Source organism: Cnephaeus nilssonii, assembly GCF_951640355.1.
Source record: "Cnephaeus nilssonii genome assembly, chromosome: 18".
Taxonomy (NCBI): Eukaryota; Metazoa; Chordata; class Mammalia; order Chiroptera; family Vespertilionidae; genus Cnephaeus; species Cnephaeus nilssonii.
In genome coordinates this window covers 18,392,898-18,411,122 of record NC_137089.1, presented here as the reverse complement: position 1 = coordinate 18,411,122, position 18,225 = coordinate 18,392,898, and positions in this window count along the sequence as shown.

Genomic DNA, 18,225 nt, shown 5'->3' with positions numbered 1-18,225 from the left:
TATTAGCCTTTTATTATGTAGGATACACTGTAGATGAGGCCCCCTAGAACCATAAGAAATGCAAAAAATTCACTGTTAACTCATTCTCGAATTGCCCCCATTTAAAAAGGCTGGGTCTTCTCCCTGTCCGGTCAGCCTCCCTGTCCCCCCGAGGGTGCGGGGGCTGGGTTAGGGTGTCCATGCAGGGGTATTGGAAGAGCCCCATGGCTGCTTCCTCTTCCTTCTTTGCAGTCCGGGCTCATGTCAGGCACTCTCCTCAGACCCCTGGGAACTTGGCTCTGGCCACCCGCCCCCTGCTGGTCTGTCAATATGCAAATTGGTCATTACTGGGACACTGTAAGGGACAATTAGCATATTACCTCTTTATATGTATAGATTGTTCCATCATTTATTGAAAAAAAAATTTTTAATAAAACAAAGCAACTTAAGAATTGCATCTATATGGCAAGGAATTCACAGAACAAATATTTTTATAATGAAGAATTTGTTTTCCTTTTACCCTTGTCAAATCCTCGATTTCACTTATGTAGAAGTAACTATTATTTAGTATGTAATTATTAAATAAAGGTCATAACAGTATAAGCCAATCTTTCTAATAGGAATATTGAAATTTACCACAAATTGGATTTAGTAACCTGTGCTATTCACAGTGAGGTAATTGTCACTTGTAAAGCTGGTAACTATAGAAAGGTCATATACTAGTAAATCCCACCTTACTCAAGTGACATATTGAGGAAATTTTGAAAGAATAAAGGGAAAAATTTTAAAATAATGAGAATAATGTTGTAGGCCTGATGATAATTAATTTGGTGAGTTTCTGCTTTGGCTGGGACTTTGATAGGCAGAACTGAAAAATTACACACTCAAAACTCTTGATTTGCAATTTCCAAAACCCCTGCATTTATTCCATCCATTTATTCCTGGCAGTTGTCTGGAAGTCACAAAGAATGATTGCTAGATCAGGACCTCCTACTACGTGTTATAGGAGTCAGCACGGAGCTAGTCTGTGCCTAATGAGTGGGCTTAAAGGAGAAAAAGAATCGAGAACCCCCATACTTTGCTTCATGCCCTCATTTTTCATTCAATTAGGGTAAATTATAAAAACAGTAACAAAACTGAAAACACACATGGTAACAATATCCTAATGTGTTTGAGAAATAATGCAGAAGATGAACTTAACCACCTCAAAAAAAACTGGGAAACTATTCAGGGGTCTAAATGGAAGTCTGGTGTTTTGATTACCTGGACAACTTTCCTTCAGCTCTGTTCACATCATCAGCTTCCCTCACACTTCTATCAGTAATGACTAGTCACTCGGTTTTATACCTGAGAATGTATAAGAGAGCTCCCCTAAAAAAAAAAAAAAAAAAAAAAAAAGAGTGCTGTTGCCCTTTTTGTGTCTTTAAGAGTGTTTTATCGTCAGTCTGAAACTGGGTTAAGACATGTAGACTTGAATAACTGGAAAGTCTCTTGATTCTTTTCTAAATTGAAGTGCCTTGGTGGTTGACAATTGAAGAATGATTTACAATTCCTGGAGTACTTTGTGGGTTTGGTGTATAAACCCAGTTCTTAATATTCAAGCTACTTGGAAGTTGGAGCTTGAATAATAGCTAGTCATTTCTAACATGTGGAATTTGTCCAATTTTGAGTAAGTACCCAAACTGATATGTTTTCAAAAATGTAAATTACCCCCATTCCATTGTCTTGGGAGCCAATGTAGAAGCAGTTGTGTTTTTTCTTTCAAATTATAAAATAATATGATATTAGAAAATTAAAAACTCGGATATTCCTATTTGAATATTGTAGTCTGGATATAGTCTCCATTCACTGTAGTATGGCTTTGCAATGATACCATAAACCTACATATCTTACCAGTTCAAATCTTGAGAATGTGGGAGGTAGCCACATCATCTTGTATATCTTTTCATAACAAAAGCTAATGTTACATTAATCCAGACTTTCAAAAATAAATTCAAATATACTGGTTTCCCATCAGTATAGTAGTTTTGAATTACCCTAGCAATGGGACCAGTTCAACTCCTGGCTACTCTTAGCCAACATGAACAAAATAATGCTTGTATTTTTTATCTTTCTTGAAACAAGTGAAGAAGCATTGAAGATAATATGTAAGCTCCATAGCATTTTAATTAATGAGAGGCAACTAGATAACAAGAACTTAAAAACTGTGTTTACATCTCACCTGATCTGTTCTCACCTACAACATTGTAAATAAAACCTCCAATCATTCTTTTGCTGGTTCCACAAATAGTTACTACCCTCTATATGTTAAGCATCTCATTAGGAGCTAGGTGTGTAAAGATTTAAACACAAACAAATAAAATGAAACAACAATAACAACAAAAACACTATCCCTAACTTTTAGTAGCTCATATTGGGAAAAACAAAAATATAGCTACCTAATTAAAATCCTACACAATGTAACTGCTATAATAGAGGTATGTCCAAAATTCTATAGAAATACAGAGAAAGAAATTGCTAACCTCTAGAGAAGCTAAATAAAGTCACATAAACTATGTTTCATGTGGTATTTTCTAGGTGTGAGGCAAAGATAATCATCGAGAGTGGTTTGAGTAGGTATGCAGAACTGTGAACAGGGATATTTGGGAAGAGATATTGTTAAGGATGCTTGGGTCCACATTACAGAGTGTCTTCTGTATTATGTTAGGAAGTTTATTTATATTCACTATAGGCAATGAAGTGTCTTTCAAGGTTTACAGATAGAGGGCTGATATGATCAGAACTACAAAAAAATGGATTCTGGGGAACAAGACTCTAGAGAGAAAGAATAAACAGGAGGCAACTGAAAAGATGAAAACCTGAACCAAGAAAACTGCCATGGGGATGAAGAGGAAGGGGATGGAAATTAATTTTCTCAGCTCCAAGACACAACTGTACATGTTCACCCCTATGTCCACCCACACCCCTTTCCCAGTAGTCTCTCCTTCCAAACTGTCCCACATTCTACAAATTTCCCATTTACCGCCTTAAAAATTAGGGTATATTTCAGATATACAGAGAATATAAGGACTAGTGTAATAGACACCTGTGAACCCACTATTCTGTTTAGGAAATAAAACTGATGAAGGCTTCTGTGTGGCTCTCCATTTTAAAACATGAAGATTGCATTCTTTGATTTTAATTGCTTAATAGTGTTCTATTGTTTAAACATGCCAAGATTTATTTATCCATCTCTCATTAGTAGACATTTAGATTGTTTCCATTTTTTGCTGTTATAAGCAATGCTGCTATAAAAATTATTGCACATGCCACTTTCTTTACATGTGTGAGTTTATGTATGAACAGAATTCCTGTCAGTGTGCAGTTTCAGCTTCATTAACTATTGACACACTGTTCTCCAAAGTGATTATACCCATTATACTCTTACAAGCAAATTACTAAATTAAATTAAAAGAGAAATAAAATAAAAACTCTTGGTGTTCTAAAACTTCACGAATACTCAATATTGTCAGACTTTTAAATTGTTGCCAGATTGTGTAAAGCTTTTTAAGCCATTAACGGCTCTTTGGCTTTTTCTCTAAGAGAGAAGGAAAGCCACTGGAGGATTTTAAGTAGAAGGATGAAATGATCTGACTAAGCAGGAACATTTGGGCACTGGGTTTAGAATAGACTATAAGGAGGTAAATGAATAGAACCCGCTAGACCAGTTAAGTGGTTATTTCAATAACCTATTTAAAATATGGTGGAAGATTAAGTCAGAGTGGTAGCAGTGGAGGAGGAGGGAGAACTGAAAATATATCCACCCTCTGGATATGTTTAGAAAGTGGTGACATTTTGAAAGTAAAGACAACAGGTTTGCTGTTGTATTGTAGGCAAGGTGTGTGAGACTCCAAAATCTTAGCATGAGTAGTTGAAAAGAAGTCAGTTGCTGTTTACTAAGATTATAAGATTAGAAGGAATTCAGGACAGGAAGTTTAGAGGAAATACCAGGAGTCAGCTTTGGGCTTGGCATGTTGGAGAAGACATTTATTTATTTATTTATTTATTTATTTATTTATTTATTTATCATTTTTTTAGAGAGAATGGAAGGGAGGGGGAGAGACACAGAGAGAGAAACATCGATGTGAGAAAGACACATCAATTGGTTGTCTCCCATACGAGCCCCAACCAGGGCCGGGGATCGAGCCTGCAATCCAGACATGTACCCTTGACTAGAATCGAACCTGAGACCCTTCAACCCTTGGGCCAATGCTCTATCCACTGAGCCAAACTGGATAGGCCTGAAGAACACTTTTAGATACCCAATTTAAGATAGCTAAGTCTAGAATTAATATGGTAGTTCAGAACCAGAGTATACATTTTAAAGCGTTTATAATATAGATAGTATTTAAAGCTCAGAGACTAGAAGAGGTCACTAAAAGAATAGTAGTCAGAGAAGAAAAAAAGGTCTGTGGAGAAAGTAGCAAAGGAAATAGAAACAGAGGAGGAAGACCAAGACAGTGACTGTGCCAGAAGTCAAATAAAACGGGTCCCCTGCTGCTGGCATTGATCATTAGATTTAGCAACTTGAAAGTAATTGCTGATTTCTCAACAGTAGTGTTGGTGGAATGGTATGGGTGGAAATTCATCTAGAACATTTTAAGAGAGGACAGAGAACAGGAATTTATTCTTTGTGTGATTTTTTTTATGTAAGGGGGAGTAAGGAAATAGAGCTGATGCTGGATGGTAAACGGGTCAAAAGAGTTTTTTTTAACATTGGAAAAGTATTAGCATATTTATGTACTTATGGGGATAATTCAAAAAATAAATAAAAATGATGCTGCAATAGAGAGCAGATATAAATTCTGAAGTGATGCCCTTGAGTAGTTGAGAAGGGATGGGACTAATGAGTAAGCAAAGGGAGTGTGAACAGTTCATCAATTGTGGTCAAAGGGAAGGCAGAATAAATGGGCATGGATGCAGGTTGAGAAATGGTAGTGGTGGTGAAAGGGTGCAGAGTTGATGGTTTCTCAATGCAATAGGAATAAGGATCAGCTGAAAGTGTGAAAGAAGGAGTGGTGCTAGAACTTTCAGTATAGAGGATAAAGTATGAAATAGTGATCTAGAAGAAGAGACTGGGAATTATTCTTTCTGATTTTTAATCTGCTTGGACAATTTCATTGAACTGGCCTCCTAGTTTCTGTCCTTGTCCTAGATTGATTCACTTTAAACAAGATCATGTCACTCTGCTCAAAGCCTCCCAATAGCCAACAATCTTGCTCAGAGTAAAAGTCCCTCATCTCTCCTACAAGGTTCTACACTATATGTTCCCACATTGCCTTTCTAAGCTCGCCTACAACTGCTTTTCCCCTCACTCACATTATCAAGGCAGGCAATTGTGTTGATTTTGTTCACTAATGTCTCCTCAGCAATTAGAACAGTATGAAATTGATTAATGGTGCCTATCAGACAGATTAATTTCATGTGAAAGAGTTATAGTGGTGAAATAAGGATCACAGAAGAATGAAGAGCCTCAGAAAAAGAACAAATGAAAGAATAGATTGTCACCCTGGTCATCTTAATGAAATGAGTATTGAAAATGGGAGAAAGGCAGATAGAATAACAAAGAAAAATATAGACTAGAAAAAGGAACAAGAGAGAACAAAAGCCCAAAGAGGGTACAATAATTGCATTCCTTATCTTCTTTTAGAGTCTACAAGCAGATCTGTCAGAGGTGGGAAGCACCTATTCATCTATGTCCCATATCACCGCACACCTGCCTTTCCCACTCTATCAAGGGCAAAGCTATCGAGGTCAGCAGAATTAAATAGCGTAAAAACACCAGTCTTTTTCCTGTAATTTTTTATTCTTTTTTTTTATAATTTTACTCAGAAAGATAAATATTTTCTCATAGGCTACAGAATGTGGTTTCTCTAGGGAGAATTGTCTCAATAAATCAGTATTTTAATAATATTCACGTTCCATTTCACCAAGATTTTTCTTAGGAACAAGGAATTGCCTACAGTAAGGTGTACTATCCATAATGTGAGAGCTAAAACTAATTTTAGGAGAACTTTAAGGGTGAATATACTTATATACTTATCAAAAGAATTAGTGTCTGCTAGAAGAAGACTTAAATTGATCAAACAATAATAATAATAACAAAAACACAAATGTGATATTTACATGTGTCAGGTGCTACTCTCAGCATTTTACATATGTTACTTAGTTAATTCCTTACAACCATCCTGTAAGAAAGGCACCATTACTATCCCCAATGTAGCAATGAGGAAACTATGACATGCCCAAGATCCCACAACCTATAACTGGAATACCCAGAACTCACACTCAGGGAGTCTGGTTCTAGACCTTGGACTTTTAAATTCTCCATCATACTAAAATAAACGTGTTAGATGGGTAAAAAGGTAAATTAAGGAATGAAAGGATGGTTAAATTCAGTCATTTTTTATATGTTTTTTGATATGTATTTTGTTTCACAATATGTATCTTGAACTAGCAGCATTTGTGCATGTGAGTTTTATTAAATCCTAGAGAACCAGAAAAACACCCCACAAAAAAACTCTATATCTTTGTGAGTTATTGAGTTATTGTGTATGCATGTGTTTGTGGTGGTTTAATATTAGAAAGTTTGCACACTAGTTTTTGAGGTAACTTGTTGTTCTTTTCCCCAAAGCAATACATGGCTTTTATTGAATCTTTAAAACATCACGAGTAACTCTGAGGAGTCATCAGCAACTTGCTGTTTGTAGCTGTACCACTGAACTGTTCTTTTTCAGAAACACAGATACCACCTCCAAAATTTCTGATAACCTTGTTTTTAACTATTGTGACTTGCTGGATCAAAGCAGCTGACTTTCATACAGTTCAATGTAGTTTCCTTTAAGAATTAACTCATCTTTCTGGTCTTGAGATATTGAGCAAGTAATACCTGATCTTATCTGAACCCTGTGGATGTATTTTTTACCCAAGATGCAAACGGTAGCCAGTGCCTTTCCATTTTGACACCATTTGTCAACCCAGAGCCTCTTCTTTTCTTTCCAAGGAGACTGAGTTCTACATTGATGTGGTTGAAGTCCCTCCGCAGGATGCCTCTGGGGCCCTTCACAATAACTGCGCATCCCTTCAGAGTGATGTCCACATTTTCTGGAATGTCAACAGTCTGACTGCTGAGAATGGTCTTCCTCCTCGCAGTAGATGTGGCAAAGATAGCTGAGATCATTTGTTTCTGATAAAATTAACAATATTCTTCCAGGACTCTTCTAGAAAATTGGAACTAAAATTGGGCCTAGCAATCATATGACAACTTAGGAGAAAAATTGGGGCTAATAATTTAAGAACCTCCAGGAAGTAAACATCAAATGTGGATTGAAAACAAAATCTTTTCTTTGATAACTGATAATTTTTTTAAATAAAACTCAGTAGCTCTCTCTCTCTTTTTTTAACTCAATAGTTCTTTCTTATTTTTCTTAGGTCTGCACAGAGAAAGAGGGATAATCTGTAGGCCTGAAAAGTATTGAATGGAAGATTGCATGTGATGCTAGTAAATTTGTGCCTTGTTAGAAGATTTTGTCTGTGGATAAGGCTGCTCTACCAGAGTTCATGGAATCATTTTCAGAAGGAATCTGATAGTAGTACATAGCATTGAGCTCATGAAGTTCTTTGGTCTCTATAAGGCAGCACCACCAATGTGACAGGTATGTGCTTGACCAATAAAAGTGATGAATTTGATATTTTGAAAAGCTGAGAAATCAATTGGGCTCCTTTGTTTCTAATTATGACACTTTCCAAGCGGGGGGCAGGGAGAATGTTTGAAAAATATATGGTGTGTGTGTTACCTGAAATCATTCAATTATTCATTCAATGAATATTTGATGCTAAGTGCTCAGCATTATGTCAGCATTTGGTAAAAAAGACACTTGGTAGTCAGACTGTCTGGATTTGAATTTTTACTATGTGATGTACCAGCTCTTTAGCATTGGACAGTTTCTTAACCTCCTTATTCCTCTATCTCCTCATTTTTTAAATGTGGTGATAATAACAGCTACCACACTAGGTAGAGAGAATTAAGGTTTCAGGGCAGTGCTTTATTCAGCAAGATGTTTAATGAGTACTTATTATTGTTGTTCTGTTATATGAGACAGAGCAGTAAAGAGGGAATTGTGACTGAGAGCAATGGGGCACTGATAAGGCTGAGTACAGGATGCTGTGAACCCACAGGATGGGCACCTAACATAACCTTAGAGATCAGGACAGGTTTCCTGGAGCAAGTGATTCCTAGGACTAAAAGATGAGTGAAACAACTACAGTACTCAACTCTGTACATCTCTTCAATTGCAAGACCAACTTTACATGTAACCACATTCTTTCATAAGTTTCCAAGGAATGTTTTTCATGGAATTGGACTTTGTGAACCCATTCCTTATCCATAGAACTGCACACACACTTTCTTCTCCAAGCAACCCTCTCTCCCCCTGTCCCCCACCCACATTCAGCACTCTTGGAAAAAATATAAATATAAGAGAGGTGCTTTTACCATGGAATTATAAATTCACAATGTGATTAAAATACAGAAATAAAATGTAACCTGTCAAGTCATTAATTTTACATTGAAACTGAAATTTTTGTGATGGCTAAAACCCAGTCTCATCAATGACTGATGGTCATAGTCTCTTCTAGGATCATTCTATTTTTATCAGAGCCTCAGTTATAGTTGTTAATCTCCAGGCTTCTCAGTGCCCACAGACAATTCTGTTATATAGTGTGTCATCCACTATATGCTCAACTACCCAAGTTATTTTAGAATCTGCTCATTATCACCTAATGAGGGAGAAGAAACATACTACATTTCCATATCTTTGGCATATGCCACCTTAATTTTTTTTCTCTCATCTTTCTCTTGCTACTGTTGTTTCATGTATCTCAATCTGTTTCCAACCCTGCCTGCTTCCTCCCCTTACTTGGATGGATTATAAAGTAGCTGAGGATAGGGGCCATTGAAGGACTGCTATATCCAACCCCGCTGGCTGGATGTGCCCTTCGTAGTTCCAGTGGGCACCATCCTCACAGTGCACAGTGACTGTGCCCCTGCAGCTGAGCAATGTGGCAGCCCCGGGGCTCCTTTGTAAGAGGTCTTTGTAATAGTTATCTTTGTACATAGATACCTATTAAATCTAAGGTAGTCAATTAATAAATATTGGTTGTTTCATTGATTATTGATTGTTCAAAGGAACAAGCTCATGTTTTATGTTTCTACAGTCAACAAATATTTAAAATTTTCCATGAGCTTTTCATCTCTAGTATTAGAATATTTCTTTTCAAAAATTAATAATCTATTTTAAATAACCAGAATAAATGTTATCCCAGTATTAAAACATTTAAACAAATCTATTTGTTGAGGACCTAGATACTCATGTCTATGTAAAATTTCTATTATTAATTGATAAATGTATTTCTATCTATCTCAATAATAAATCCATTGGGTTAAATAAGATTTGGATATTAGAAGCACAACTTTATCAGATTTATATTTTTACTCATAGCACCACACAAAATATTCTTTGGGTATTTATAAAACAGTGACTGAGGCAAAACCTCTTTGGATATATATATATATATATATTTCCAGAATTATACATTTTGGTGTTACCACAAGACACACGAGTTGAATAACAGCTACATTATAAAATGTACTATTGCTTGGTAGTTTCTTTCTTTTGGCTGATTTCATGATAACAGAGTATTTTCTCCAAAACTGGCTAAAAGGAGGTTTCTCTCAGAGTTTTAAAGAGGAATCAGAATGCAATAATCACATGAAATTCAGAAAACATTTTAAATAAGTGACCTCAGTTAGAGCTCACAGATCCACATTATAAAAGACGCTTGCTATAAATTATTATAGCATTTGCTTATAATGACCCTCCATTTGGAATCAATTGAAATGCACAAGTGCTTTTAGGTTGACTTTTGAACTCCTCTGATTTGTGGCAAAGATAAGAGTAAATGATGGACTAATTAATTTGTGCACACTTTCTTGGCAAGTTAACGAATATGGTAAAGTAAATAGTTGGCTATTTCAGGCAACCTTAAGTGCATTAAGCACTTTAAACTCTTTGTTCAAATCTGAGGGCCTGTCATTGGTACTTGAGGAATGTCTTCAGCTTCCTAGTCTTCTTTGAGACTGGTGTCCCAAGTCAGGGCCTCTTTGATTGTCCATCTTGCTATAAACCTTGGCTCTTGTTTATGTCCCCTGACCTTGGCTATTTTCAGGGCGGTGTCCTGATCTTGATTACTGCTTCTTCCAAGTGGATTATAAGTTTCCTGTTCTGTTCAGTAGATCAATTCGCTTTTCCTAGGGCTACTGCAACCCAGATTGACTGCTGAGTGTGTATGTGTACACATACACATGTAATTTTGTTTGTTATGTTGTCATGAATGGTAGAGAAAAGACTAGAGCTAAGATGCGTAACTTGCTTCTTATATGTACTTCCTGTAAAATACTTTCTTTAAATGTCACAATTTATGAACAGAACATATACTTGCCCAATTCAAGTATATATAAGGAATATACATATGAAACAAATAGGACAGAGAGGCCATATAATTATTTAAGGTTACACTTATGAAAAGGTGGAGCAAAATGTATACGCAGGACTTCATACCCCTTTTCAAAGAGTGTTTCTCAAAGAAATCTACTTAGCAGAATCTTCTCAGGCACGTGTTTAAAATGCATGCATTCCCTGCCTCATGGAAACCTAGGGATAGGTCCCAGAAAAACCACCCTACTGTGTCCAGAAAGTTCAAGAAATAATAGACGTTAAATGATCAACAAATAATAGAATAAAGGATCTGAAAACCCAAATGACTTTTCCACTTGAAGCATAGTTTTATGGAAAGTGTCAGGCACCTGAAAATAAGGTTTTATAGTGACAAATGTCTTTTCAGGAATGATTATGGCTTTATGCAAAGTCGATCCCAATAAATCTTTTCTACAAAGCTCAAGTCCCAGTCCAGGCTGGAAGTAAATCATTTTCCCTGCCACCACAGTTCCAAAAAGAAAGCCAGTGAGGACAATATTACGAATGTTGCTTTCCTGGCACTAGCTATCTAAAGAATAGTTGCATTGGCACAACTTTTCTCTCATGACCTGTTTTTAAACAAAGAGTAAAAAATTATGGGCATTCATCTATGCAGAAAATTATAAAGACTAGAAATGAGGAAATAAACCAGAGCCTTATACATCCAGAAGGAAATCAGCATTCTATGCATTAAATGAATAGGCTTTTTTTTTAAATGAATAAAGTGAAGGTACACCGAATTAACATTCTACGAGACAAGAAAAGAAAAGAATGTTAACTTCCAAAGAGGACCTTACTGACCTGCTAGTTAGCACTAATTTAGGTTATTGTTAAGAATTTCACCTTAAACCTGGTTTTAAAAATAGGCCTGCTATTATTTTAAGCAGCACATTATTTCCAGAATTCATTATATGTTAAGTTTCAGAACTGAAAATTCACCATTAAGGAAAGATGGCTTCTGCAAAGGCATTCAACTTTCAAAAAAATAAAAAGTCAAGTGTGAAAACAGCTGGTAGCAAAGAAAGGTGTCAGAATACCAAGCAAGAGCTGACTAGAAGAGCAGCAAATATCAATAAGAAATGAAGGAAGGAAGGAAGCTGTCCGTTGATGAGAGAAAAGAAAGCGTAGGGTTGACTTCAAATGTTACCAAATTGAGGATAAGGGGATAGTCTGCTTGCTGGATTGAATCAGCCCATCTGAAAATAAGTCATGATGTGTGCATAATTATATCAGGTCTTGTGTGAGTCAGGCACATGGACCTAAGAGGTAAACGAGATTTTCTGATTAATGCTAAATGGAGCCAGAGAATGAATGGTCTAATTTAGAGAGATGTCGCTAATTCTCTGATTACAGATACATAAGAATGAGTGAAAATGCCATTTTTTTCACTTTCAACAAATAATCTTTCAAAATGGATATCAGGATAATGTCACCCCACTCTGACAAGTTGGGAGTACGAGAGGGAGAGGTATCCCTTCTTGGCTTGCCTTGGAGGTTCTCTGGCTGGGCTTATCCAGTCAGAATGGGAACAGCAGGCAACAAGCTACCAAGGGCAGAATGCAATAGTCAATTTTGATGAAAGAGGTGATAACAAGAATGGAAATGCTCCAAGAGCCGGGATGCCTGCCTGGCCGTACCAATTCTGCCGTGTAGTCACAGAGACAGCTATTGAGTCAAAGATGAAAACACAAGTCAAGCCTGTCAGCCTCCATTCATTTGCCTGGCCACCTTGAATATTGCTAATTATCCTCGCTCCCTTGTATTTCTCTTTGGGGTAGCTTTCCCTATTTCTGTTAATTGGATACTGCTTATCAGAGACACTCTGGGGAAATAGGAAAAAAGCAATTCCTGTAACTTGTATTTTAAACATATGAAAACTTTTGCCCTGGCCGGTGTGGCTCAATTGGTTGGAGCATCGTCCTATACACCAAGAGGTGGTGGGTTTGATTATCCAGGTTTCAGGTTTGATCCCCATTCGGGGCATGTGTTGGAGGCAAAAATGGATGTTTCTCCCTCACATTGATACCTTTCTCTCTCTCTTTCTCTCACTAAAATACATATATTTTATATATATACTAGTAGCCCTGCGCACGAATCGGTGTGCAAGTAACTTGCTGCCGCTTGCCTCAGCTGGCCACCCGCCCACTGCCGCTGGTAGCTCTCTACTGCTCATAGCTCGCTGGCCTGCCCTCCTGGAGCTCCCCCGGCCCTCCCCATAGCTTGCTGCCTTAATCCCTCCTGTAGCTCTCTGCCTCCAACTTGCTTGCTGCCCTGCCCCCTCCTATAGCTCTCCACCCCCTGCTTTAGCTCACTGCCCCACCCTCCTGCTGATTCATGATGTGGTTCACCTCGTGCTCTCACCGGATAATTAGCATATTCCTCTCTTATTATATAGGATGAAAATTTTCTAAAGTAAGATTCTGTTTAAAGAATCCGTTTATAACCCCCACTATCACCAGGGCAAAGCACTGAGATTTTACTTCCCCGTAAGGACCCATCGGCCCTTTTGTTACTTCGTTTCACCTCCAGCACCACTCCTTTTAACACACTTCTCTGGAGAAGATGCTAGAGAAGTGGGACATGGGATCTTCCAAAGGACCTGATGGAGTAGGGTTGATGGTCTCTGGCCCTGCTCTTAGAAGTCAGAACTTAACACAGGAGCACCACATCCCAAGCAGGAAACCACACTTGTCCAAGGACCAGCCACTAATGATTAATCCAGATTTTCTCTTGGCACCACAAGATTCCTCTCTGGTCTTGTTTTGTGTGTAGGACAGCCCAGAAGAGCCTGACCTTTTCTCTGGAAAATCCACTGATGGCATTTTCCTCAAGCCTAATTGGTAATTGATTAATCTTTCTTTCTTTCATTCAGGCAGTTGTTCTTCATCACTAAAAAGTTTCCTGCTGAATTAATGTGCCCACATTACTATTTTAATATTTAGCCCAGTACCTGTTCACTAGGTTTCCCATCGTGAAAATTGTATTTTATAATAGAATCCAAGCAAAACTGACAAAAAGTCTGTAATCAATTAAACCCATTTTTTGGAATGGCGCACACATTCAGATTTTTTAAAAAATTTTACTGATTTACCTGATTTTCAAAAATTAAGTTATCTGGTATATATTGTTGACATGTTTCCAGCTTACTCAGCAATATTTTAAGCATTTGTTTTTATGACTATTCATTCTGGTAACAATTCATTCAATATAGTTGCCCTTGATGCCATGTCAGTTCTTAAATTAGAACCAGTCATAATAAATCATGTTAAATATTGGTTATGATTGATTAATTGGAATATTTGCTTCTATTTAGCATAAAATTGAATAAAAATGTGCTCATAAAAGATGAAAATGACAAATGTTAGTGAATATATGCATGAAAATCAAAAGGAAATATACATAAAATATATCTTTATGCCTCTAAACATAGCCTTTAGAATTAAACTGGTTCTGGCCGTTGGAGGAATCTCTTGACAGAGACACAACGACCAGAAGTCAGCAGGGTGGCCTGAGGGCTCAGCGCTGTGCTGTGCGGGCAGAAGGAGCCGCCTCTGGGATGGAGAAATTTCAGGCTGCCATCCTGCTCCGGAGAGTCGGGGAGACTCTCGCTTACAGAAATGCCCACAAAAACAGGCTTCAGGCACAAAGATCCCAGAGGAGGTGCAAAAACTCGGGGTCTGGACCACCTCGTGCTCTCACCGGAGAAATGGCCTGTGGGCGACAACCCCATCATGTGGGTGACAACACCATCATGTACACGACCACGGCTGAGGCCCTCACCACAGACTGCGGGTGCCGGGATGACCTGTACCGGGAGATGGGGAAGCGCTCTGGGGAAGTGCTCCGAAGCTTCCAGGACATTGAGCAGACCCAGCTACCACGGAAGGCTGCACGCAGCTGAAGCCAGATAACTATCTCCTCGCTGGGCACGCCTTTAGATGGAGGGTGGGAAAGGCTAGCTTCTCCCTCTAAAGTCCATGCTGGAGAAGCGCCCTGGGGCACTACCCATCTGTCTTCCCACTAAGCAGCTGCCTTACCCTTTAGCCTGAGTTGAGAGGGATGTGCCAGGGCTCCTCTGGGGCAGTGCGCGGCCTGGAGGGTCAGTTCGCCCGCGTGGCTGTCTGCGTAGAGAGGACGCCAGCTTCCCCCGCAGTGTTGTCACCGATACCCAGTTTTTGTTTTAAGAAATATTTTCCACTGCCTTTTCTTTAAGTTATTATTTTATTAATTTTATTACTATTATTTCCCCCAAACATCAAAGAAAACATACACTTTTGTATGATGATTTAATGTGTTTATGGGGTGACGTATTTAGGTGGCCACCGTCTCTGCCGCCAGGGTCTCAGTTGCTGGGGCCCCTGACCTGCCCCTCTGGATTTATACTGAAGGCTGGCATCCAATCAAATAAAGCCCATAGTGAAGAGGGAGGGGAAAAAGAAGTAAACTGACCTCACTAGCTGTGTGTTCCCAGGCCCTTTTAAGTCCTCAATGTTTCACACCCAGAAAAAAAGAGGAAATATTAGTACCATCTCTAGTGTTGTGGGGATTAGATAACCTTTTCAAAGCACTTAGCATAGCACTCAATACATAATGATATCAATAATTGGTTAGTTATTGCACATTATATTGATACTTAATTTTTATTTTTCAAAGTAACCTCAAAAAATTATTGTATTATTGAAAATTGTGACAATTATTAAGAGCAAAATCTCTTCCTTGGGCTAGATTGAGTTGAGGAATACTATATCCTGGAAACCAAGAGATAATCAAATAAATTTGCAGGAAAATAATTAAACTACTTAAGAGAATAGAATCAAACTTCAAACTTATCTTGCCCCCAAGAAAACCCTTCTCTACACTCCTACCTCATACCTGCTCTGTTCATGGTTTTCCCCATTTCAGTTCATAGTAAATTCATCTTTCAGGCTGTTCAAACTAAAAACATCAGTTATCCTTGACTCCTCTTTATTCTTTCAAATGCCACATGCAATTCATCTACAAATCCTAATGGCTCTCCCTTAAAAATATTTGACTATTTATGTCCATATCCTCTCCTATTCCACTTGGTTTAATATGAAACACTTTTAAAAATCTCACTTTGATTTGCATTTCTATAAATAAGTATCAAAATATCCATTACTACTTTTTCTTTTTTTCCACTCTATAGTTTGAACATAATCTTCAAAAAATTCCCTATAGGTATTTTAAAATTTTTTAATCAAAATAATACTAAGTATTTTGTGACATCGCCTCTGCTCTTCATAAGTTATACAATTCGAACATATGACAAAACTTTTATTCAAATTATAGTGTAAAAAATGTAGTAATTGCAAACCTCTAAATTATCACTTGATGGTCAAAATTTAATCATCAGTACAAGTTGCAGTGCATTAAACTAGCATTTCTCTTATTAACTGTGGGATGACTCTGTCCTTTCTTAACATCATTTCTATATCTTTTTTTTGTTGTTTTCTATATCTTTTTTCAATATCATTTCTATATTTTGTTTTCTTCTGTTGGGGAATTATTGGGACCATAAAAATGAACAGCCAAAGCGAAAGGAGGCATGTGTCACTTGGCCTTTCACACTGATCCTCGCTAACCCATGTTTTCATGAGCACCAGATTTACCAAGTTTTCAAAGAGGAGTAGCAAGTGTTTGATGATGCAGGAAGTTTGGATTTAATTTTCACTTTGAGACACATGGATACTATTCCCTGAAAAAAAGTTGGCACACTGAAGATGTTCAAGTGTTCTTTCTCCAGAAGCTACCAACAGCCCCAACTGGATGTGAGCCTCTGGTGGCTCTGAGGGGCTGTCAAAGCAAAGATATTAGAAGCCAGCTGCTTCCTTCATCCTCTGAGGTCAGACAAGGGTGTTGGTGGACTTTTCTGCCACCAAATCCTGAGAGCAGAAACTTGCATGTAGAATTTGCTCTTATAGAAAAATGATTGTAATGATATGGGGCAGAATGATAGCAGCAATAAGAAAAATAACTAGTCCTGCAGTTCATTGCGCACTTTCCATGTACCCAGGACTATTTCGATCGTATCTCATATATTATTTCATTATCTCTAGAATATAAGCAAACAGACAATTGTGAGCCATCCTCAGAGGAATGGCTTCGAGTAGAGTTATGAATACCCTAAATCTTCAGAGCAGTCAAAACCACGTTGCGAATATGTGTGTATATGTATATATATATTTTAAAGGCTGATGTAGGAGCTTTATAAGTACAATGAATTCTACATAGAAATTCATTATTGATAATTTATAGCAGTCCATTGAATAAACATTGAGTCTAAGACCCTCTATAGGAATGACCAGGAAGTAATAATAATCTTATCTTCAGCATTGTTAAGATTGTTTCTTAACCATCCTTAAGTACTTATGCATTAGATATTTCAATGTACTGGATTTTTTTTTTCAGACTTCCTATATTATTTAACATGTATCAATCAAGAAAAAAAATTCTGGGTAACTCTTCCCCCACTATCATCACCAACTTTTTATTGTGTGTGGGGTTGTTGTTGTTTTTTCACTAGAACTGGAATAATGATGCACCAGCAAATGCTTCGAATTTGGAATATCTTCTATTCTTTCAGGGAATGAAAAAGTTGAAACTTAAGTAGCTGCTTTTTACCACTAGATCAAGTGGTGGAAGGAAAACATTACCCCATACTAAGCATCGCTTCTTCCCCTTTCCTTCTTTATTCTGATGTTTTCTCAGGTCAGTCTTTGAAATGGTGTCTACTAATAGAGAATTTAGATCATGGCTGTTGCCTGATCCTTCTTCCTAAGACCAAAGTAGAATAAACAACAAGCTTCAACTGAAATAAGAAATCTAAAATGTAAGCATAATGTTTTGTGTTGGACATCTGCTGACTCTGGCAGCCTTTTCTCACCTTCTTTTGGTTCTACCCCCCAAAGTGTTTCAGGTAACCACCCATCACCCCTGCTAGCAGCTCATGTGCTTCAGGAAAATATCTCTGTGACTGACACATGTGGCTCAAGCCTAAACTAATTAGCATTAGCTAATTATGACTGGTTCTAATGTAGTGCAACTAGAATGCAGCCCAAGACTTAAATCAAAGGTTAAGAAATGAGACAAATGCATTATATTAATGAGGAAATGTAGCTTTGAGAGCTGCTGGCAGCACTTTTGGAACAACAGGGAGAATCTTCTGAGACTGGAGCAAAGATTGCGGGGTGGGGGAGGTGTGTTAAACACAGCATTATGACAATAAAAACTAGCTAGTACCCCAAAGAAGGTAACAAATCAGGTTTCAGAGACTTGATGCATTCCTTCTGACTTACTTTCATATTAGAATAGTTTAGCAAAAGGTAAGATAAGCTATTCCAAAGCAAGATAATGACGTTTTTAATCCTAGAAGAAACAAGTTCTCTTTCCGCTAAGGTTGCTAAGCTTGAAAAATTTGAGCCTGGTACCAGTGGCCATCTTCCCTGCCACAATAAGAAGCCTGTTGCAGAATGAAGCTAAACAGAGCAAACAGAGAAGAGAGGCAGGTAGAGTCAGAGAGAAAGAGAGCAAAAATCAAAAAGGCAAAAGCAAAAGAGCATGAGTACAAGAGAAAGCATGAGTAAGTGAGCAAATAAAAGAAAGAGAAATGAATTGAATCAGTTTCCTATAGATAAAAATTTAATTTTTGCAG